The sequence below is a fragment of the Mustela nivalis genome, assembly GCF_964662115.1.
Source record: "Mustela nivalis genome assembly, chromosome: 15".
NCBI lineage: Eukaryota > Metazoa > Chordata > Mammalia > Carnivora > Mustelidae > Mustela > Mustela nivalis.
This window is the reverse complement of record NC_139034.1, coordinates 29,146,366-29,164,110: the sequence shown is the minus strand read 5'-3', so window position 1 is coordinate 29,164,110 and position 17,745 is coordinate 29,146,366. Positions and strand designations below refer to the sequence as shown.

General features: G+C 38.0%; 1 protein-coding gene across 1 annotated transcript in view; it reads right to left on the bottom strand.

The window, feature by feature from the left end:
- The window catches only part of KPNA3 (karyopherin subunit alpha 3), a 102,271-nt gene that overhangs the window by 83,456 nt on the left and 1,070 nt on the right, over positions 1 to 17,745 (bottom strand). The window lies entirely within an intron of this gene.

Genomic DNA, 17,745 nt, shown 5'->3' with positions numbered 1-17,745 from the left:
CAAGACTGCAAGGACTCCACCACCTAGGTCTTCAGTTGGCCCCCAGGGCAGTACACCAAATGGGAAACAGAGACTTTCAAGGTAATGCTCTGGGTCACTGCCACGAATCAAAAAATTCATTCACACATGATCATAAATAAATTAGCTTAAAGAAAAAAAAAATGTGTTTTTCTCTGCCATTCTAATTCAACATCTTGCTCAAACCACGAAATGTTTGGTCCACTTCGTGTCAGCTCTGCTATAAAGCTCTGACAAATCTTCAAAGGTGGAATTCACCTGTCCTTCCTCTGTGTTCTCAAACTATCTACTTTTATTAAACCACTGCATTCTGCCTTATAGTTACCTTTAGCTGTATTACTTACCCTACTAAGTTAAATGCCCCGTGAAAGTAGGAATCTTATTTCATTCGTTATTTCCCTCTGCTCCACAATACCATAAGGGTATCCTACACAACCAATGTTAAATCTGAACTCACACGAGTCATATCCAGTGACAATGCTGTCTGCACTATACCATAATCGCAGTATATAGTCCATGTTTTTTCTCCCTCTATACTCCAAATCTAGATTAATTTAGCTCCAAGACTCTCAAATATTCCACTTTGCCAAAGTTTCAAAGCTCAAAAGGATGAAGAAAAGTGTTTGTATTTGCCCCACATTCACAAAGTTTAGAAAACAAAAAGCAAATATCGAGCCCTTATAGAACTTAAACATCTAAGAACAAACTCCTTTATTCCAGCAAAATTAATGTTCCCAAAACGTAATGCATAACTGAACACCCTACTGCTGCCAGCAGCCATAGTCCATGACAGTAACTGTAAACTGTCCAAGGGGAATGAGGAAGCATTTTAAATTACTGTCACTTAAAAAAAAAAAAGACTGATTGATTTGGGGGTGAGGTCAGAGGGGGAAGGAGAGTCTTAAGTAGATCCCCAGGGCTCTAGCTCACAATCATGAAATCACTACCCAAGCCAAAACCAAAAGTCATTTAACCGACTGCGGTACTCAGGCACATCAAATTATTGTCACTCTTACTACAGGATTTCAGTCAATGAGAACTTACTTTCATACAGGAGTAAATTGCATTTTATAATTAAAGAGTGTGATAGCTCTACCTGGGAATTATCAGTTTATAAACTTTCTCCCTAAAATTTGTGAATATATATCTATGTGCTGAAATTTGCTCATTAAAATCATGATTTATATTTTCGTCTTCTCTTCCCCCTTCAAATAAATTTAACTTTAAGATAAAAGCATAGTATAACTAGTTAGTTATACTACAAGTTTAACTAATAAGTGAATAACTACTAATATGAATTAGTACACAAATCAGTGTTATGCAGCACCATTCCCAAAACATTCTAACCACTTCTATGTTTTTGTTTAAAACACCAGATGCTGAAGTAATTAAAAATTTGTTTTTATGAAATATTAAAAAAAGCTTCAATAAATGTTCCTAATTATACCTTATTCTAAAACCAAGATATATATATATTATGTTACATAATATATATATGTTATATAATATATGTATAGTGTGTGTGTGTGTATATATATATATATATATGAATGATATTCTTGGAACTAGGTTCAACTTAGCAAATTAAGTTTCAAATTTATAAAAAGATCCTAGCTCTCTACTAGCTGAGATTAACACTGTATAACACAAAGTTTGTAAGCTGTTTCTCTACCATCTTTGTTTGCATCTCTACCATCTACAGCCCAATACCCAGCTAACATGATCATCCTTCTCAGGCTTTTTTTCTTGCACATGTGAATTTAAGAGGAAGATGAAAACACTATCCAATCTCTAGTTATTTCAATGCCTGCCCAGCTACCTTCCTCCATACTCTGTTCAGCTTTCTACCCCTGTCTCTCTACTGTTATCTTAAATACAGAAAGATGACAACATCTACCTTAACACCCTCTGTATACATCAAAAAGACATCCAGAAAAGCTGAATCTTTACCAGCTTTGCAATTCTGAGATAGTGAATGCAAAGAAAGAACACAGCGTTTTGGGGTTTTTTTCTCAAGATTTTATTTATTTGTTTGTTTGTCAGAAATAGAGAGGAGAGTGTACACAAGCAGGCAGAGGCAGAGAGAGAAGCAGGCTCACTGCTGAGCAAGGAGACTGATGCAGGACTCAATCCCAGCACCCTGGGATCATGACCTGAGCCAAAGGCAGCGGCTTAACCCACTGAGCTACCCAGGCATCCCAGAACATAGTGTTTTAATACAGAAGAACCATTACACAAATTCATTGCTGTCCCACTTGATCTCTCTATAATTCTAATGCTTCTACTTTTGATACGAAAACTTTGGGTTGTGTTTTCTTAACAGTAAAGGTATAATAAACTGGAATGTATCAAGCTGTTTCAAAGACAAAAAGTACTTTAATATCTTTCTGATAATGTAAAGCATTCATTAGTCATTTCATTTAAAAAAAGTGAAAGAAAAATCACTATTAAAATACTGCAAACACAGATATAGCTTGATTTCCATGAAGTCTCCTCTGTAACAATTTCTACACTACCTTCATAAAAATTAACTACACATTAATATTGACCTATTCTGACAGAGGTAAGATTATTCCTTTATTTCTCTTTTTAGTTGGAGTAGAGAAGGGAAAAATTATCTAAAATATTATTTATTAATTTTCTATGTCACACCCAACCCCAAACAACTGACCAACGTTCTTTTGGTCTCCAAGTGCACGATATAATAGCAAGTATTTTTACTTTGAAATTTTATATTGAAAGTACATTTTGGGGGTGCCTGGGTGGCTCAGATGGTTAAGCATATGCCTTCAGCTCAGGTCACAATCCCAGAGTTCCGGGATTGAGCCCCACATCAGGCTCCCTACTCAGCGGGGAGCCTGCTTGTCCCTCTTCCTCTGCCTGCTGCTCCTCCCACCCCCACTTGTGCTCTTTCATTCTCTCTAATAAACAAAATCTATAAAAATAAATAAATAAATAAAGTACATTTTTAATTGCCTAATGATATGACAAACATTGTTTTGGGGTTTTTAAGTAGGATAATACTATATGTCTTACTGTGATACTATGAGTTATAATAAGAAATATATATTTGGTTTCCATGCAGTGTTCCTGGCACATAGCTCCTAAAACCCTCAGGGGTTCCTAAGCAGTTGACAACTATAAAGGTGTCTTTCATTATGTTAATGAAGTGACTTTTGGAAAGCCCCCCTAGGTCACCTAAGGCTGGGAGCTGTTTGCCGGGTGAAACAACCATGTGATTAGAGGACTGGAACTTCTGGTCCCTCCACTCACCCCAACTTTCAGGGAAGGGACAGGAGCTGGAGATTGACCTCAGTAACCAATAGCCAATGATTTAATTAAGCATGCTTCATAAATATCCAAAATGACCAGGTGCAGAGAGCTTCCTGGTGTGAAGACGTGGAGGTACACAGAGAGCAGCACTCTGCAAGAGAAAGCATGTCTTCCACTGGCCATCCTGAGTTATATCTTTTTATAATAAACTGGTAATCTAGTAAATAAAATGTTTCTCTGGGTTTTGTGAGTCACTCCAGCATATTAAATAGGAGGGGGATTAGATTGTGAGAACCTCCACAACCTAAATCTGGTAGATCAAAAGGGGGTAGGGGGCAAGCATGAAATCTTGTAAACTAAGCCCTTAACCTGTGGGATTTGATGCTATCAGGTACATAGTGTCAGAACTGAACTGAACTGTAGGACACCCTCCTGGTATGGGAGAAATTACTCGGTATAAGGAAAAACTCCAAAGTTAGAATTGGTGTCAAAATCAAACTAACTTTTAGACATACATGTTAAAATACTAACACATAAAAAATGATGCCTGCGGGTGCCTGGATGGTTCAACTGGGTAAGCATCCAACTCCTGATTTCTGATCAGTTCGTGATCTCAGGGTCATGAGACTGAGCCCAGCTTCAGGCTCCAAGCTGGGCATGGAGTCAGCTTAAGATTCTCTCTCTACCCCTGCTCTCTCTCATTCTCAAAAAAAAAAAAAGGTCTAGAATTTGCTTCAAAATAATCCAGAGGAAGATGGAAGTGGTAAGGGATATAAATGAACGAAAACAGCCATAAACTGTAACTGTTTTAAAATGGTACATGGTAATTCATTATCTCATTCTCTGTACTTCTGTATATGTTTGAAAGTTTTCTAAAATATAGCTTTTGTCAGGGCACCTGGCTGACTCAATTGGTAGAGCATGCGACTCTTGATCGCAGTGTCAAAAATTCAATCCCTATACTGGGCATGGAGCCTATAAATCAATCAATCGGTCAAGCAATAAAGTAGAGCTTTTGTCATCTTTAAGTGTGTTGTGTTAAATAACACAAGTACTGGAATAAAAAAAAATATCCCTGGTTACCAACCAGATGAGTGGACAAAATTCATTCTTTCTGTACGTGCTCAGTTTTCACATCTATGGAAAACGGGATTTGGACTCATTAAATCCTAATATTCCTGTTAGTTCAATTTTTTTATGATTCAACTGAATATGACCTCTATACTCTGAATTTGGTTTAACAATTCTAACTATAATCTAAAATGCAATTACAGGTAAATCTGATACAATCAACTGAAAACTGTTTACAACTATTATAAAATAACAATATAGTCTCTCTCAGCTGGGCCCTTAATCCTAGGTATTTTCCTCCTCAAATAACCTGCATTTCCCAAATCACCCTTTCTTCACGTACTACTTCTCCTAGACCCTTTATTCTCTAGAGATAACGACGTCAAAGAAAATAGAAGCTATTAGAAATAATCTGTTTCAGTTTCCCTACCCTACTTTGGCCCATCCTCACTCCTGTCTGTTCTTCAAGTGATTTCCACCTGAGGCACTTCCAAATCCAACCACAACTTAACATCTTTTACATCACTTCCCTAACAGCTCCCTGCTTACTCCTGGCACAATCACTTATTCCTTTTCTAGCCAGCCTCTTAACTCTTTTACTCTGGCTTCTTCAATTCAGCCTACAAACAACAGTCAATTTCACACGTGTAAACAAACAGAAAACAACAAAGAGCCTTCCTCTACCCCTACTTCCTCTGCACGCTAACCTCTGGTTCCTCCTTCCCACGGCTACTAAATTTTTAAATTGAGTTTCTACTGACTGGTTCTACTACCTCAACAGCAATTCACTTCTCATTCCATCATAATATAGCTCCCCCAGCCTCTTCTATTGTCTAAGTTTTCCACTTTTCCCTGGCCCTAATTGCCAAATACAATGAATGGCTTACTTCAGGTCCTTCACCATACCTCTCCTTTCTGCAGCATTGATATTGCAACTACCGCCCCTCCTTCAGGAAACTCTCCTCCCCTAAGTTCTGATACACTACTTTTCTTCAATGGCATTTTCACTACAGCCCTAAGATGATGTACTTCCTCGGGTTCTTTCCTCCCCTAGCTTCTTTTCTTCTTATAACCAAGAACCCTTATCTACGTTATCATCTTAATCACTAAAAATCATTGCTTGAACTATATTCCAAGTCTTCACTACTGGCCATATCATCCTAGAATGAGGTTAGGTAAACCACAGCCTTTGAGCCAAATCCAGCCCACCAGACAAATCTAGCCTGCCACCTCTTTTTATAAATAAAGTTTTATTGGAATAGCCGCACTCATCTGTTTGCCTATCATTTATGGCTGCTTTCATGCTCCAGCAGAGATGAATAGTTGTGACATAAATAATATGGCCCTCAAAGCCTAAAATATTTACACTTTGAAAGATATTATGGCCCTTTACAAAAAAAAAGTTTGCTAACCTCTGTTCCAGAAGGTAACACATGGGGCACCTGGTGGCTCAGCTGGTTAAGCAACTGCCTTCAGCTCAGGTTAGGATCTCCCAGTCCTGGGGTCAAGCCAAACATCAGCTCCCTGTCTGGCAGGGAACCTGCTTCTCTCTCTCCCTCTGCCCCCCCACCCCTGCCATGACTTGGGCGCAAGCGCTGGCTCTTTCTCTCTCTCTCTCTCTTTCAAATAAATACATAAAATCTTAAAAAAAAAAAAAAAAACCCAAAACCACAAACACCCAGAAGGTTAACATGTGCCAAATAAACAATCTTTTCCTGCTTCTGGACCCCAGTGCCAGTGCTGTTAGTCAGACCATCCATCTCTAAGACCTCTGAGAGTTTTCTCACTGTTCCTCTCTAGCTCCCTTCTCACCCTCATCAATCTATCTCCTATGATGCAACTGAAGCCATGGTTTTAAAAATTTTATTTATTTGACAGAGAGAGAGATCACAAGTAGGCAGAGGCAGGCAGAGAGAGGAGGAAGCAGGCTCCCCGCTGAGCAGGGAGCCTCATGAAGGGCTTGATTCTAGGACTCTGGGACCATGACCTGAGCCAAAAGCAGAGGTTTAACCACTGAGCCACCCACGTGCCCCAAGCCATGGTTTTAAATGCACAAAACCCAGGAGAGGTCTTTGACAATCTGGTTCTGCCCACCCTGTCTATCCTATCCAACTTTCCAACTCCACCTGTAAGAAATACTGATTTACTTTATTCCCCAGAATATATCATGCTGTCTCTTATCTCCAGGTGTCTCTTATCTCTAGGCCCACCCAAGATTTACTACCAAAAAAAGACCTATACACTTTCCAGTTTCCTCTTAAGCATAATCATCTCCATGAAGCCTTCTCTGACTCACGCATGGTGAGTCTTTCCTACGTGCCCACTGTTTTCTCAACATACTTCCATTGTAAGTGTTTATTTGGTTTTACATCATTTCCATATTAATCCACAAATTCCTTGAGCAGGGATCCTGAGGCAGAGTAGAAGAATGGTTATTAAGGGAAGAGGGCTTTAAAGTAGGAAATCTAGGACTGAATTCCAGTTTTGCCTCCTTCTAGTTGTATGTTCTTAAGCAGATTTCTTTTTTTTTCTTTTTAAAAGAGTTTATTTATTTATTTGACAGAGAGAGAGAGAGAGAGAGCGAGCGATCACAAGTAGGCAGAGAGGCAGGCAGAGGGGGTGGGGGAAGCAGGCTCCCTGCTGAGCAGAGAGCCCAATGTGGGGCTTGATCCCAGGACCCTGAGATCACAACCTGAGCCGAAGGCAGAGGTTTAACCCACTGAACCACCCAGGTTCCCCCTTAAGCAGATTTCTTAACTCATTTTCTTCACCTGTATAATGGCAACTATGTGAAAATTACTTATTATTATTCCAAGAAGCACAGTGCCTTGTACATAGGGAGTTATTGGTTATCACTGTATTCACTTTTTTCTCTCTCATACTTAGTTCAGAATACCAAAGCAAGCTAGTTGTGCACACATTATTTTCAGCTGCATATTAGATATTTCCATCTGAACATTTGGTTCCCCAAACTCATTATCTTTATTCCCAAACTGTTTCAATTACAGTAAAGTGACCAACTTGTTAAGATCTGGTCAGGAATTTACTGGTGTGAACACTGAAAGTCCTACGTCCTGAAAACTCCCTCAGTCCTGGGCAAACCAGGACAGTTGGTCACCTTAAATTAGAGTTATGGCGCCAACCATAAAAACAGACTTGAGTTAGTTTAAGAAACAAAAGGGGGGAAGGAGTGCAGGAGAATTTACTGAAAAATATAGAGGAATTCACAGAACCAAATAAAAAGCTGTAGAATATAATCTATGAAAAACTCAGGATGAAAACAACTCTGCAGATCTAAGTGGCAGGAATTAATGAAAGATTTCTTCATAGCACCTCTGCAAGGCAAACAACTTAGGTCCCGCTATCAGCTCATTTAAGATTTAAATGCCAGGGACTGCATTTGATAGGCTGTGTGTTAACCAGAAAGAGTAAGTCACTTCAATTAACCAAAGGAGGCAGGAACACTTATATTAAAAATATCCCCAAAAGATATCTAATAGCAGAAAAGTAGCTTGCCAAGAAAGGTCAAAACAGAATGTGGTTTCCAAAAGAAGGAAATGTATTGTAAGGTCACCACATCAACTACTTCTTCAACACATCACGACTTAAGATTCCATGACACAGTCACTGTTACTCACTATTTTTCTTTCATTTTGGCAAACTCCTACTCATTCTTCAAGACCTAGCTAAAGTATGATCTTCTGCATAACTTCATTCACTTTGCCCAGGTACAGTCACTCCCTTTCACCATGCTCTCATGGTACTTTGCAAATTATGTACCTGTACCATGCTATACAGAGTACAGCTCACTCTTGAACAACATGGGTTTGAACTATGCTGGTCTACTTACAATTTTTTTACAGTACTGTACTATAAATGAATGTTCTATTCCTAATGGTTTTAACATTTTTTCTCTAGCTCACTTTATTATAAGAAACACAGTATATAAGACATACATATACAAAATATGTGTTAGCTGACTATTTATCTTATTTGTAAGGCTTGCAGTTAATAGCAGGGTATCTGTAATTAAGTGTTTGGGGAATCAAAAGTTATATGTGAATTTCTGACAGCACAAGGGTGGGCATTCCTAATCCCCATGTTGTTCAAGAGTATACTTAGGTATCAGTCTCTCCCACTAAACTGAGCAAGGACAATATTGTTTATATTTATTATCTTTGGCATTAACAATGCCTGCCCAGCCCATAGCAAATGATAAGTATGTGTTTAATACATCTATTATCCAAGCCACTAGGATATACAAAGCATCAAATTAAATGGGAAGAGAACTACTATAAGTAAACACGCTGACAATATCAAAGAGAAAGCTGACTGTGCAAGGGAAGGACAGTCAAAAGAATTATGCAGAGCAAGAACTCCACACAGAAATTAAGGATAAAATTCTACAAATTTAAGAACCTAAAGGCATTACTTATATAAAAGTAAAAACTGATATCCATATGCATAATGGTAATTCTCAAGAAAGAAGAAAATAAGTAAACTAGATTCTAACTAAGAAGGCAGAGAAATGTATAGGACACAGAAACACTAACATTTCAAAATAAAACAAAGTTTGATATGTAAACAAATAAAATGTACAGCCCAGAAAACATAACCATTCAGAAAGACTAATTCCAAGTAAATACAGTCATGATTTACTTTTACCGTATTTTAACTATTAATGTTGGTATCCTAGGCTGTGACAAAATTTTTCTTAATAGCAAAACTGCACATAGTACAGATATATCCTTACGATTCTACTATTGCTTTACCTTCAAACTAAAGGAACAGAGACTGGGAAGTGAGAATATAGCCAAACTCTATACTAAGAAACCAAAGTCAACTTAGGAACAGTCATGGAAAGAGAATGTCACTGACTCTGAATGAAGTTAGAGTCTCCAGATACATTTTTTAACTCCTTTGCTGGATACCAAGAAGTCAGGTTACTCTTTCACTTCAAATGTTACCCAGTCTGTATCACATTGCACCCAAATAACTAAAATTCATTTCACCAAATGTATTGCTTGTGACACTGTAACATTAAACTTTTTTTTTTTTTAATTCAAGAGAGGGAGGGAGGGATAGAAACAAAGAGGTGGGGTGGGGGAGAGAATCTTAAGCAGGGTCCACACCCAATGTGGAGCCCAACACTGGGCTCCATCTCACCTGAGATCATGACTTGAGCTGAAATCAAGAGTTGGACACTTAACCAACTTATTAAATTTATCACCCAGGCATCCCTAGTCTTTATCTGAACTATCTTTATCTAATTTATCTTTATCTATTCTTTATTATCTGAACCCTCTCACTGATCTTAGTATCACTGTAGGGATATAGTCTGAAGTACACAGCATCACCAATGGAAGTTTTCTTTTTTTTTTTAATAAAAAATGCTTAAACCAAAGACAATCATGCCTCTGAAGCTAACCTCCAGTTTACAGAAAATCCAGAGGGTGGTAAGAAATAGGAGGAACAAGTTAAGCAATATCACAAAGAAACAGACATATCCAGTAATTAGGACAGTTTATTAGGTTGAATCATATGAAATTGCTGATATTTGACTGATAACTTGACTCAAAAATGAAAATTTCATGTGGTTCAACCTAATAAAAGAAAACTGACCTGATTTCTTCAACAAATCAACAGCATTTATAAAATGGTGAGGGACAACAGCCAACCAACCTAAGTCCACCAGGGGATGAATGGACAAAATGAGGTACCTACATACAACTGAATATTATTCAGCCATACAAAGAAATGAAATTCTGACACATGCTACAACATGGATGAACCCCGAAGACATGCTGAGAGAAATAAACCAGTCACAAAAGGACAGATATTGCATGATTCGACTTATGTGAGGTTCCTAAAATAGTCAAATTAAAAAAGACAAAGTAGAAGGAAGGTTGCTAGGAACTGGGGAAAGAGGGAATGCAGAGTTACTATTTAATGAGGTCAGAATTTCAGTTAGGAAAGATGAAATAGTTCTGTAGATGGAATAGTGATGATCATTACACCACAGTGTGAATGCACTTAATGCTACAGAACTGTACACTTAAAATAGTAAATTCTGTTATGTATATTTTACTACAATAAAAAAATGGGGGGAGGAGCCTATTCTAGATTAAAGAAGACCTAGGAAACAACCAAATGTGATCTGACCTTGTTTAATCCTGGTTCTAATGACCAAATGTTAAGGAAAAAAGAGTAAGGGACAATTGGGAATTTAAAATATAGACTAGATTAGAGGTTATTAGGAAATTATTGTGTCAGCGTGATATGGTATTTATTTAAGAATGCATTATTTTTAGAGAAGTAGCCTTAAGTCTTCAGGAGCAAAATGTCATGATGTCTATTATATATACAGATGGAACAAAAGGTGAAACAAAGAGCAAACTGTTACTTATTAAATTCAAGTGATATGCATATGGAATTATACTATTCTCTCTACCTTACTACATATTGGGATATTTTTATGATTAAAAAATAAGAGGAGCACCTGGGTGGTACAGTCAGTTAAGTGTCTGATTATTGGTTTCGGCTCAGGTTGTAACCGTGGGGTCTGGGGATTGAGTCCCAAGTTGGGTTCTACCCTCTGTGTGAAATCTGCTTGGGTCTCTCTCTCCCTCTGCCCCTCCCCAACTTGCTCACATGCTCTCTCTAAAATAAATAAATCTTTAAAAAATAAAAGAAAATAAAAAATTAAGAAAAAAAATTAAAATTATTTCAGTATGCATGTGTCTTAACCTCCCAACACTTTACCTATTATAATAAAAGTTTGAACTTGATTTGGAAAGCAATAGGAAAAGGCACTAAAAGATTAAAAGCATTGGTTCAAAAATGTATTCTAAGGAAATTATTGTACTGGTGGTACCTAGTATAGATATAGTCTTTCAAGAAATATTTTAGTGCTTATTTTGTTCCAGCCACTGTACTAAGAAGTAGGCAAAGAAGATATAGAGTCTATGTACTCAAAAAGTTCATAATCTAGTAGGAGAAAGAGAGACAACATAATTGAAATACATTATCGTAACTGCAATGAGAAAGATATATATTCAGGAGCGAAGAATGGTACCTAACTCAACTTGGGAAGATGAGAGATCCAAAAAGCTAAGAGCTAAACCCAGAGTCGAGTATTTAGAGAGGGGTAGGAATTAGCCAGGCAACAGGAGGCAGGGCAGGATATTCCAGTCAGCAGGACTGCCCTGAGAATAGAAATAGCATTGGCAAGCAGGGGAGGGCAGGATTCCAGATTATGTATAAGCATATAAGAAGTTCAGTGTTGCTAGAGCTTAAAGGGGCAGGGAGAGAGGGGAAGTAAAGTTGAACCTGGAAAAATAATCAGTTATCAGACTCCCTGAAAGATCTCATGGACTAAAGAAAGACCACTACTTTGGGGGTAACTTTTAAATTGCCAGATGATAAGTATGAAGCCCAAAAGTGGGCTGGAGGCAGTGAATAGAGAGGCAGAGCCAAAATCCAGAGACAGCACAGAGATTCAAGCTACATGACTGGCATCTGACTGAATGTGGAAGATGAGGAAGGAGTCCAAGAAGCCTCTCAAGTTTCAAGTTCAGGTCACAGTGAGGGTGACGATAATGCCATAAACAGAAAAAAAAAAAAAAAAAAGAAAGAAAGAAAGAAAGAAAAGGCAGAACATAGTTTTAATCGCTTTGAGCTTAAGGAGCTGATGTGATGTTCATGTGATTGATTAATTTCCAACAGATGCTTAAAATAGATTTAAGTCCCCCACACTGAAATGATAGTTAAAACTAAGGGAGCTGCTTGATGTGGGCAAGAAAAGTTACCTATAGCTAAGAGAGTCACAAACAGAATCCTAAAACATGCGTACACTCAATAGGGAGGGCGAAAAGTTGGTAGAATCAACCAAAAAGAAGTAATCAATGAGGCAGAAGAACAAGGAGAGATTCTGTGCCATTAGTGAATTCAGGAAAAGATAATTATAACCTCTATGCTGTGTGATACATAGATTCCTGAAAAACCTCATGGTCTGCAAAATTAAGAAAAAAGAGGGTAATACATCAAGGTGGTTAGGGCAATAAGCATCTTTAAGACAGAATTCCGGGTTAAATGGAGCCTAGAGGCAGAATATGGGTGAAGGGCCATATGCATACTGTTGGACTTGCTGTGTTCAACAATGTTCTGTACTTCACATGTTTATGTTCAAGTGCGGTTACTCGGGAGTGCTAAACAGTTAATGTGCTGGTAAAAATAAACTCAAAAAACAAATATGAACCAACATGAATTCTTCAATTCCTCTTCAGCATTCAAGTATGAATTAGTTCATGTTACAAAAATACAGCAGAACAGACTGTCAGAGGAGGGCTAGGCAACAATATCAATGCCATGGAGTCAACACCAAAAGAAATTATTGATGTCCTAGAATCACAGTGTACCACTCACTCCCAAATGTACAGTGTTCTTAGGTATATTATCTAGTCTCTCTTCTCAAGAGTATTTATTGAATTTTTAAAACTGGTCATTAAATGACCACTCACTCACAGCCCAAGCTCTCTACCCTCAATGAGATTCTTTACAGAGTCCGCATACTTCTTTTAAAAAAATTTTTTTATTTAAATTCAATTTAGTTAACATATAGTGGATTATCAGTTGCAGGGGTAGAATTTAGTGATTCATCAGTTGCACATAACACCGAGTACTCATTCCATCAGGTGCCCTCCTTAATGAACATCATCCAATTACCCCATACCCACACCCACCTCCCCAGAGCCCACATACTTTAACAGCTATACACACACACACGCAAAAGTTGTTGTAGATCACAGCAATTTATCCCAAAGAGGTAAAGGAAAGTTCACTGAAGAAAGTTTTAGAGAGACGGAAAAGACTAGAAAATAACAGTACTAAGTATGTTATTGGTCAGTCAGGAAAGGCCCTATAGAGAACTTCTGAAGGGTTGTTTTTGGTTTTTGGGGTTTTTTTTTTTTAACTAGGATGACATGGTATGGCAGAATTATAATCTTTGTGTTCCAGAGATATAGAAAGGAGTCTGAGTGAAGCATGACTTTGCTAGAGTGAGCCCCACTAAATAGACAATAAAAGAAGGTATACAGAGAATAGCGTGTGCAGAGGCATGGAGAGGAAATCATACGGTTACTCTGCCATCTCAAGTCTTTAATCACAGCTGGGAAAAAGGAATTATGTGTGGCATCTGAAGGACTTTTAATTTTATGCCAAAGGCATTGGGAATGACCTTACCAAAAGAGCAACACAAGAAAACTTTTCAGAAAGATCAACCCACAAGATACAATGGGAAGGGAAGATACTGGTGACAGGGAAACCAGGTGCACTATCATATTTAATACAGGTGCTCAGACAGCGGCCCAAACTAGTGTAGCTATAGCAAATAAGGTCAATATCAAAGGTAAAATTATGAGGGCTCTTCAGATAATTGACCAGTACAAAAAAGTGAAGGAAGGTAAAAGAGAAGGGAGTCAAGGATAAGTTTCAAGCTTGAGCAATTAGGTAGTACCATTTAGCAACAGAGCCTCCAGAAAAAAAAGCAAGTCTGGTAATGCTGGTCAAATTTGCAGATGAGAAAATGTGTATTATCCCCAGCATTAGAAACTTAAGCATAAAGTTTAAGTGTTAAGCCCAAGGATACGGGTTGTTACATCCTTGGTGAAACCAACTAACTAGCTCCTTACTAATAAGGAAAATTTGTAATAGTAAAAAGGAAAGAAAAAGGCAAATAAACCAAATGATAATTAAGATATCAAAAATTTTTATTAGCAAGGTTCTAAAACACCAAGACAGGAGCTTCTGTGAAATAGCCAAGATTTCTTAAATATTTTTCCCATTAATTAAGTTTCAGATGTATTTCATACAAGTCAGGTCTAAGGCTCCACGCAGTGGAGAGATGGCAAAGAAACATAAGCAAGAGTTCTGGTGTTAGTGTCATACTGCTTAACTAGAAGCCTAGGTCCTGCCACTTATACCCCCTCAGCCATGACGTAGGGCTAGTTACTTAAGAATCATAGGCCTCCAGCTTCCTCAGCAGTGAATGTGGATAATAACAGTACATACTTCTCAGGATTGTTGTGAAGACTAAATAACCCACATAAAATACTTGGTACAGGTACACTGCAAACAATAAATGTTAAGATTTTTATAAATAATTGTTATTAGTTATTGTTACTGATTAAAAATATTACATTCTTGAGGCATACAGGGGCAAGAAAAAGCAAAGTTGACCTGGGTGGCAATTACCAGAATGTTTTATAGCTATTCATTAAATGGAATATTTCCACTTTGTGCACTTTTCTGTAAGTAGATTGGAAAGTTTTAAATACTTTCGTAAAAGGGGAAAAAGTCCAAGAACAATGCCTTACATAAAAAGAACTGCTATTAAAACACACATTCCAAAGCACATAAAGATAATTAAGAATTTCCTTTTCACAAACTATTCCCTAGTTTTTAGCTACAAAATCCATTCCCCCTACTCAAGCTCCAAACTGATACCTGTAGAAATTACTCCCTCCCTTATCTATACCTACAGATCTTAGGACACATTTTATCCCTTTTCTCTGCTTGAGTTTTAGGAAGAAAAAGGAAGAAGAGGAGGAGGAGGAGGAGAAGTTCAAATCCTATTTGGATGTTATGATCATTCCCAATCTCAACTTTTTTGAAAATTCCTCCTTACATATGGGATGAGAGCATTATTCCTCGAGAACTAATTTTAGATATTACTGCCAGTCACCTTTTCCAATTGCTCTAATCATGTTGTAACTTCTAACTCTACTCTGGAATAAATTCCTTCAGATCTCTCTGTCAGTAAGTGTCCAAGCAACTCTTTGCTAAGACATATTTCTCAGACCACCATGGGCTATATGGAAGTCTCATCTCTTCACTCCCTAAACTATTCCTTCCTCTTTCTCACCTGAGTTTTCATTCACAAATTTCTTCTTGCCCTGTTCAAGTTTAGCACACACTTCCTATAAAATTCACCAACCTCTTTTCTATGAAGCCATTCTTTACTCTAAAATTATGCTCTTCCTCCACCCTCTCTCCATACACAATTTCCTCTTTACTTTTATTTTCTTTAGAAAATATTATTTTATACTTGCACATAGCACCTTATTTATGTATCAGCTGGTTGTATATTTTATGTTTTATCTTTTGTCTATTCTACACATGAAAAAGTAGGAATCACATCTCATCAAAGTGCATCTCACTGTCTTGAAATAGCCTGATAATCACAACTATTTAAGTCACAAAGCTAAACTGTTGTGTAAGTTTCTGATTTAACACAGTTGCTAAAGGATAAAACTAAGTTAGAGACAGTGTCTAGTCCTGGTTATACCTAAATCCACAACAGAGACACTTACTTACCACATTTGACCCCAGTTTACCCTTTAGTCATATTCCCTTCTCTCTCAGCAGTCCTACTGCATTCTCTCAGGACTGCTGAATTACTCCTCCCACAAGCCTGCAATGCCCCTTCCTTGTGCCCTCCCTTTTCCTACATTTTACCCGGACAACTTTCTTTCATCTTTCAGGATCAGCTTACTCTAATTCACCCACTAGAAATCAACCAGAACATCCCCCACCTGACTGCTCAGCCCAAGTTAGAATTTTCTCAGAATATACTTATTGATGTACTACATTGTAATTATCAGTTTACTTTTTTATTATCCCACCGAACTGTAAACTCCTTGAGGTACAGGCTGAATTTTATTCTTTTGCATGCCCAAGACCCAACAGTTAGACATCCAATTGACAATTAGTGAATGAATGCTCATACCCACTTCATGAAATTGTACATGCTACATAAGCACGCTCACATTTCCTCCCCTAAAGTACCTTCCTCCTGTAAAGTAGGAATAATGCTATACCTAGTTCATAAAGTTCTTATAAGGATTAAATGAAGTCTCATGAAATTCTTAGCGTAGTGTCCGCCCCTTAGAACTACCATTTGAATGTCTGCTATTTCATGCCTTAGTTACCTTAATGTATCCTGGGAAATGTAATATTATGACCACTATTTTCAGGCTAAAAGGCTTGGCAGGAATGCCTCTATTTCTCATGCATACAGAAGTCATTAATTACATTCTGATCATCAGCAAATATTTATTGCATACCTATTAAGTGCAGGAGTCCTTACCGGGTAGCACTGAGCTCCCAGAACACAATAATATAGGCAAGTATTAAAACAAAAACCTGTACCAATATCTAAGAGAGGAAACAATGTTATTAGTTCTTTGGTACAAACAATATGAGTATTTTTCAAACTATGTAAGTTTTTCTTTATAATAGTGGTAAGCTTCAAAAACAATTACTGATGGGAAAAGTTCAAAATTAACTATCATCAAGTGGACCACTAAAAGGAGGCAGTTCCAAAATGTTCTTGTTGCCATTCCTAAGTTTCACTTTTGCTTAGAAATACTTCTCCCAAAAGAAATTTAACCATGACCAGAATAGAGAGAGATGACTTTTGTGTTATTCAAATGGGAATTCCTTGGGTTTTTCCCAATTAGCATTTAATTTTGTAGCTCTGAAAAATCGTCTGGGTTTTGTCTGTTTCTCTACAAAACAGAAAACGGACAGTTTCTCCACCACCTTCTCTAAAACAGGAAAAATGCACACTTCTTAGTTACACTGGCCCTTTATCAAGAATTGCAAAATTGCAAATCATGTCACCTAGTATTAAAAAAGGACGCTGTGGACTTAAAACCACGTTCTCCCTAACAATTCCAGAGGTCAGAGTCCCAGGGAAGTTTGTGCTGTATACTACATTGCTTTCAGTAGCTGCAGAGAGACCTCTAGCGCTGCTACAATAAGCCGAGTTTGCAAATAGTACCTGCTAATGTCACCTTAATGAAACAATGGCAACATGCTGAGTAGCAACGAACTAAGTGACCAAGATGTTTACAGTTTTGCAACCACATGGAAATTGTACCGGCTTGAAGAAAGAGATATATACAAGGCCGTAAGAAGCTATGTATCCAATTTATTCCGGTAGAATATGTCAAAGAAATTATTATCCCATGCACAATCCCACTACAAGAACGGCTAAGAAAACAGGTCCTGTGCGCGGAGGTCGAACAACGTCTCTTCCAAAGCCTCAACACAATAGATGGTAAACTATTGTCCACCTTCGGCTTGCTCCAAATGCCAACAGTAACAGGAGTATAAGCTGGAATAGCTTATCAAGACTGGTCCAAAGGACAGTACTGGAATATGAGAAAATGGTCCTGGCGCATCCTACCCTCCCCCATCCACCACCCTCAAACTAGTCAGTTACCCGGCTGGTCCCCACCCCCCTCGGCGGGCCGCCACCGCCCGCCTGGGCCCGGCTCGCAGGAGATACGCGCGGGGACCCGCACAGCCCGGCTCCATGTG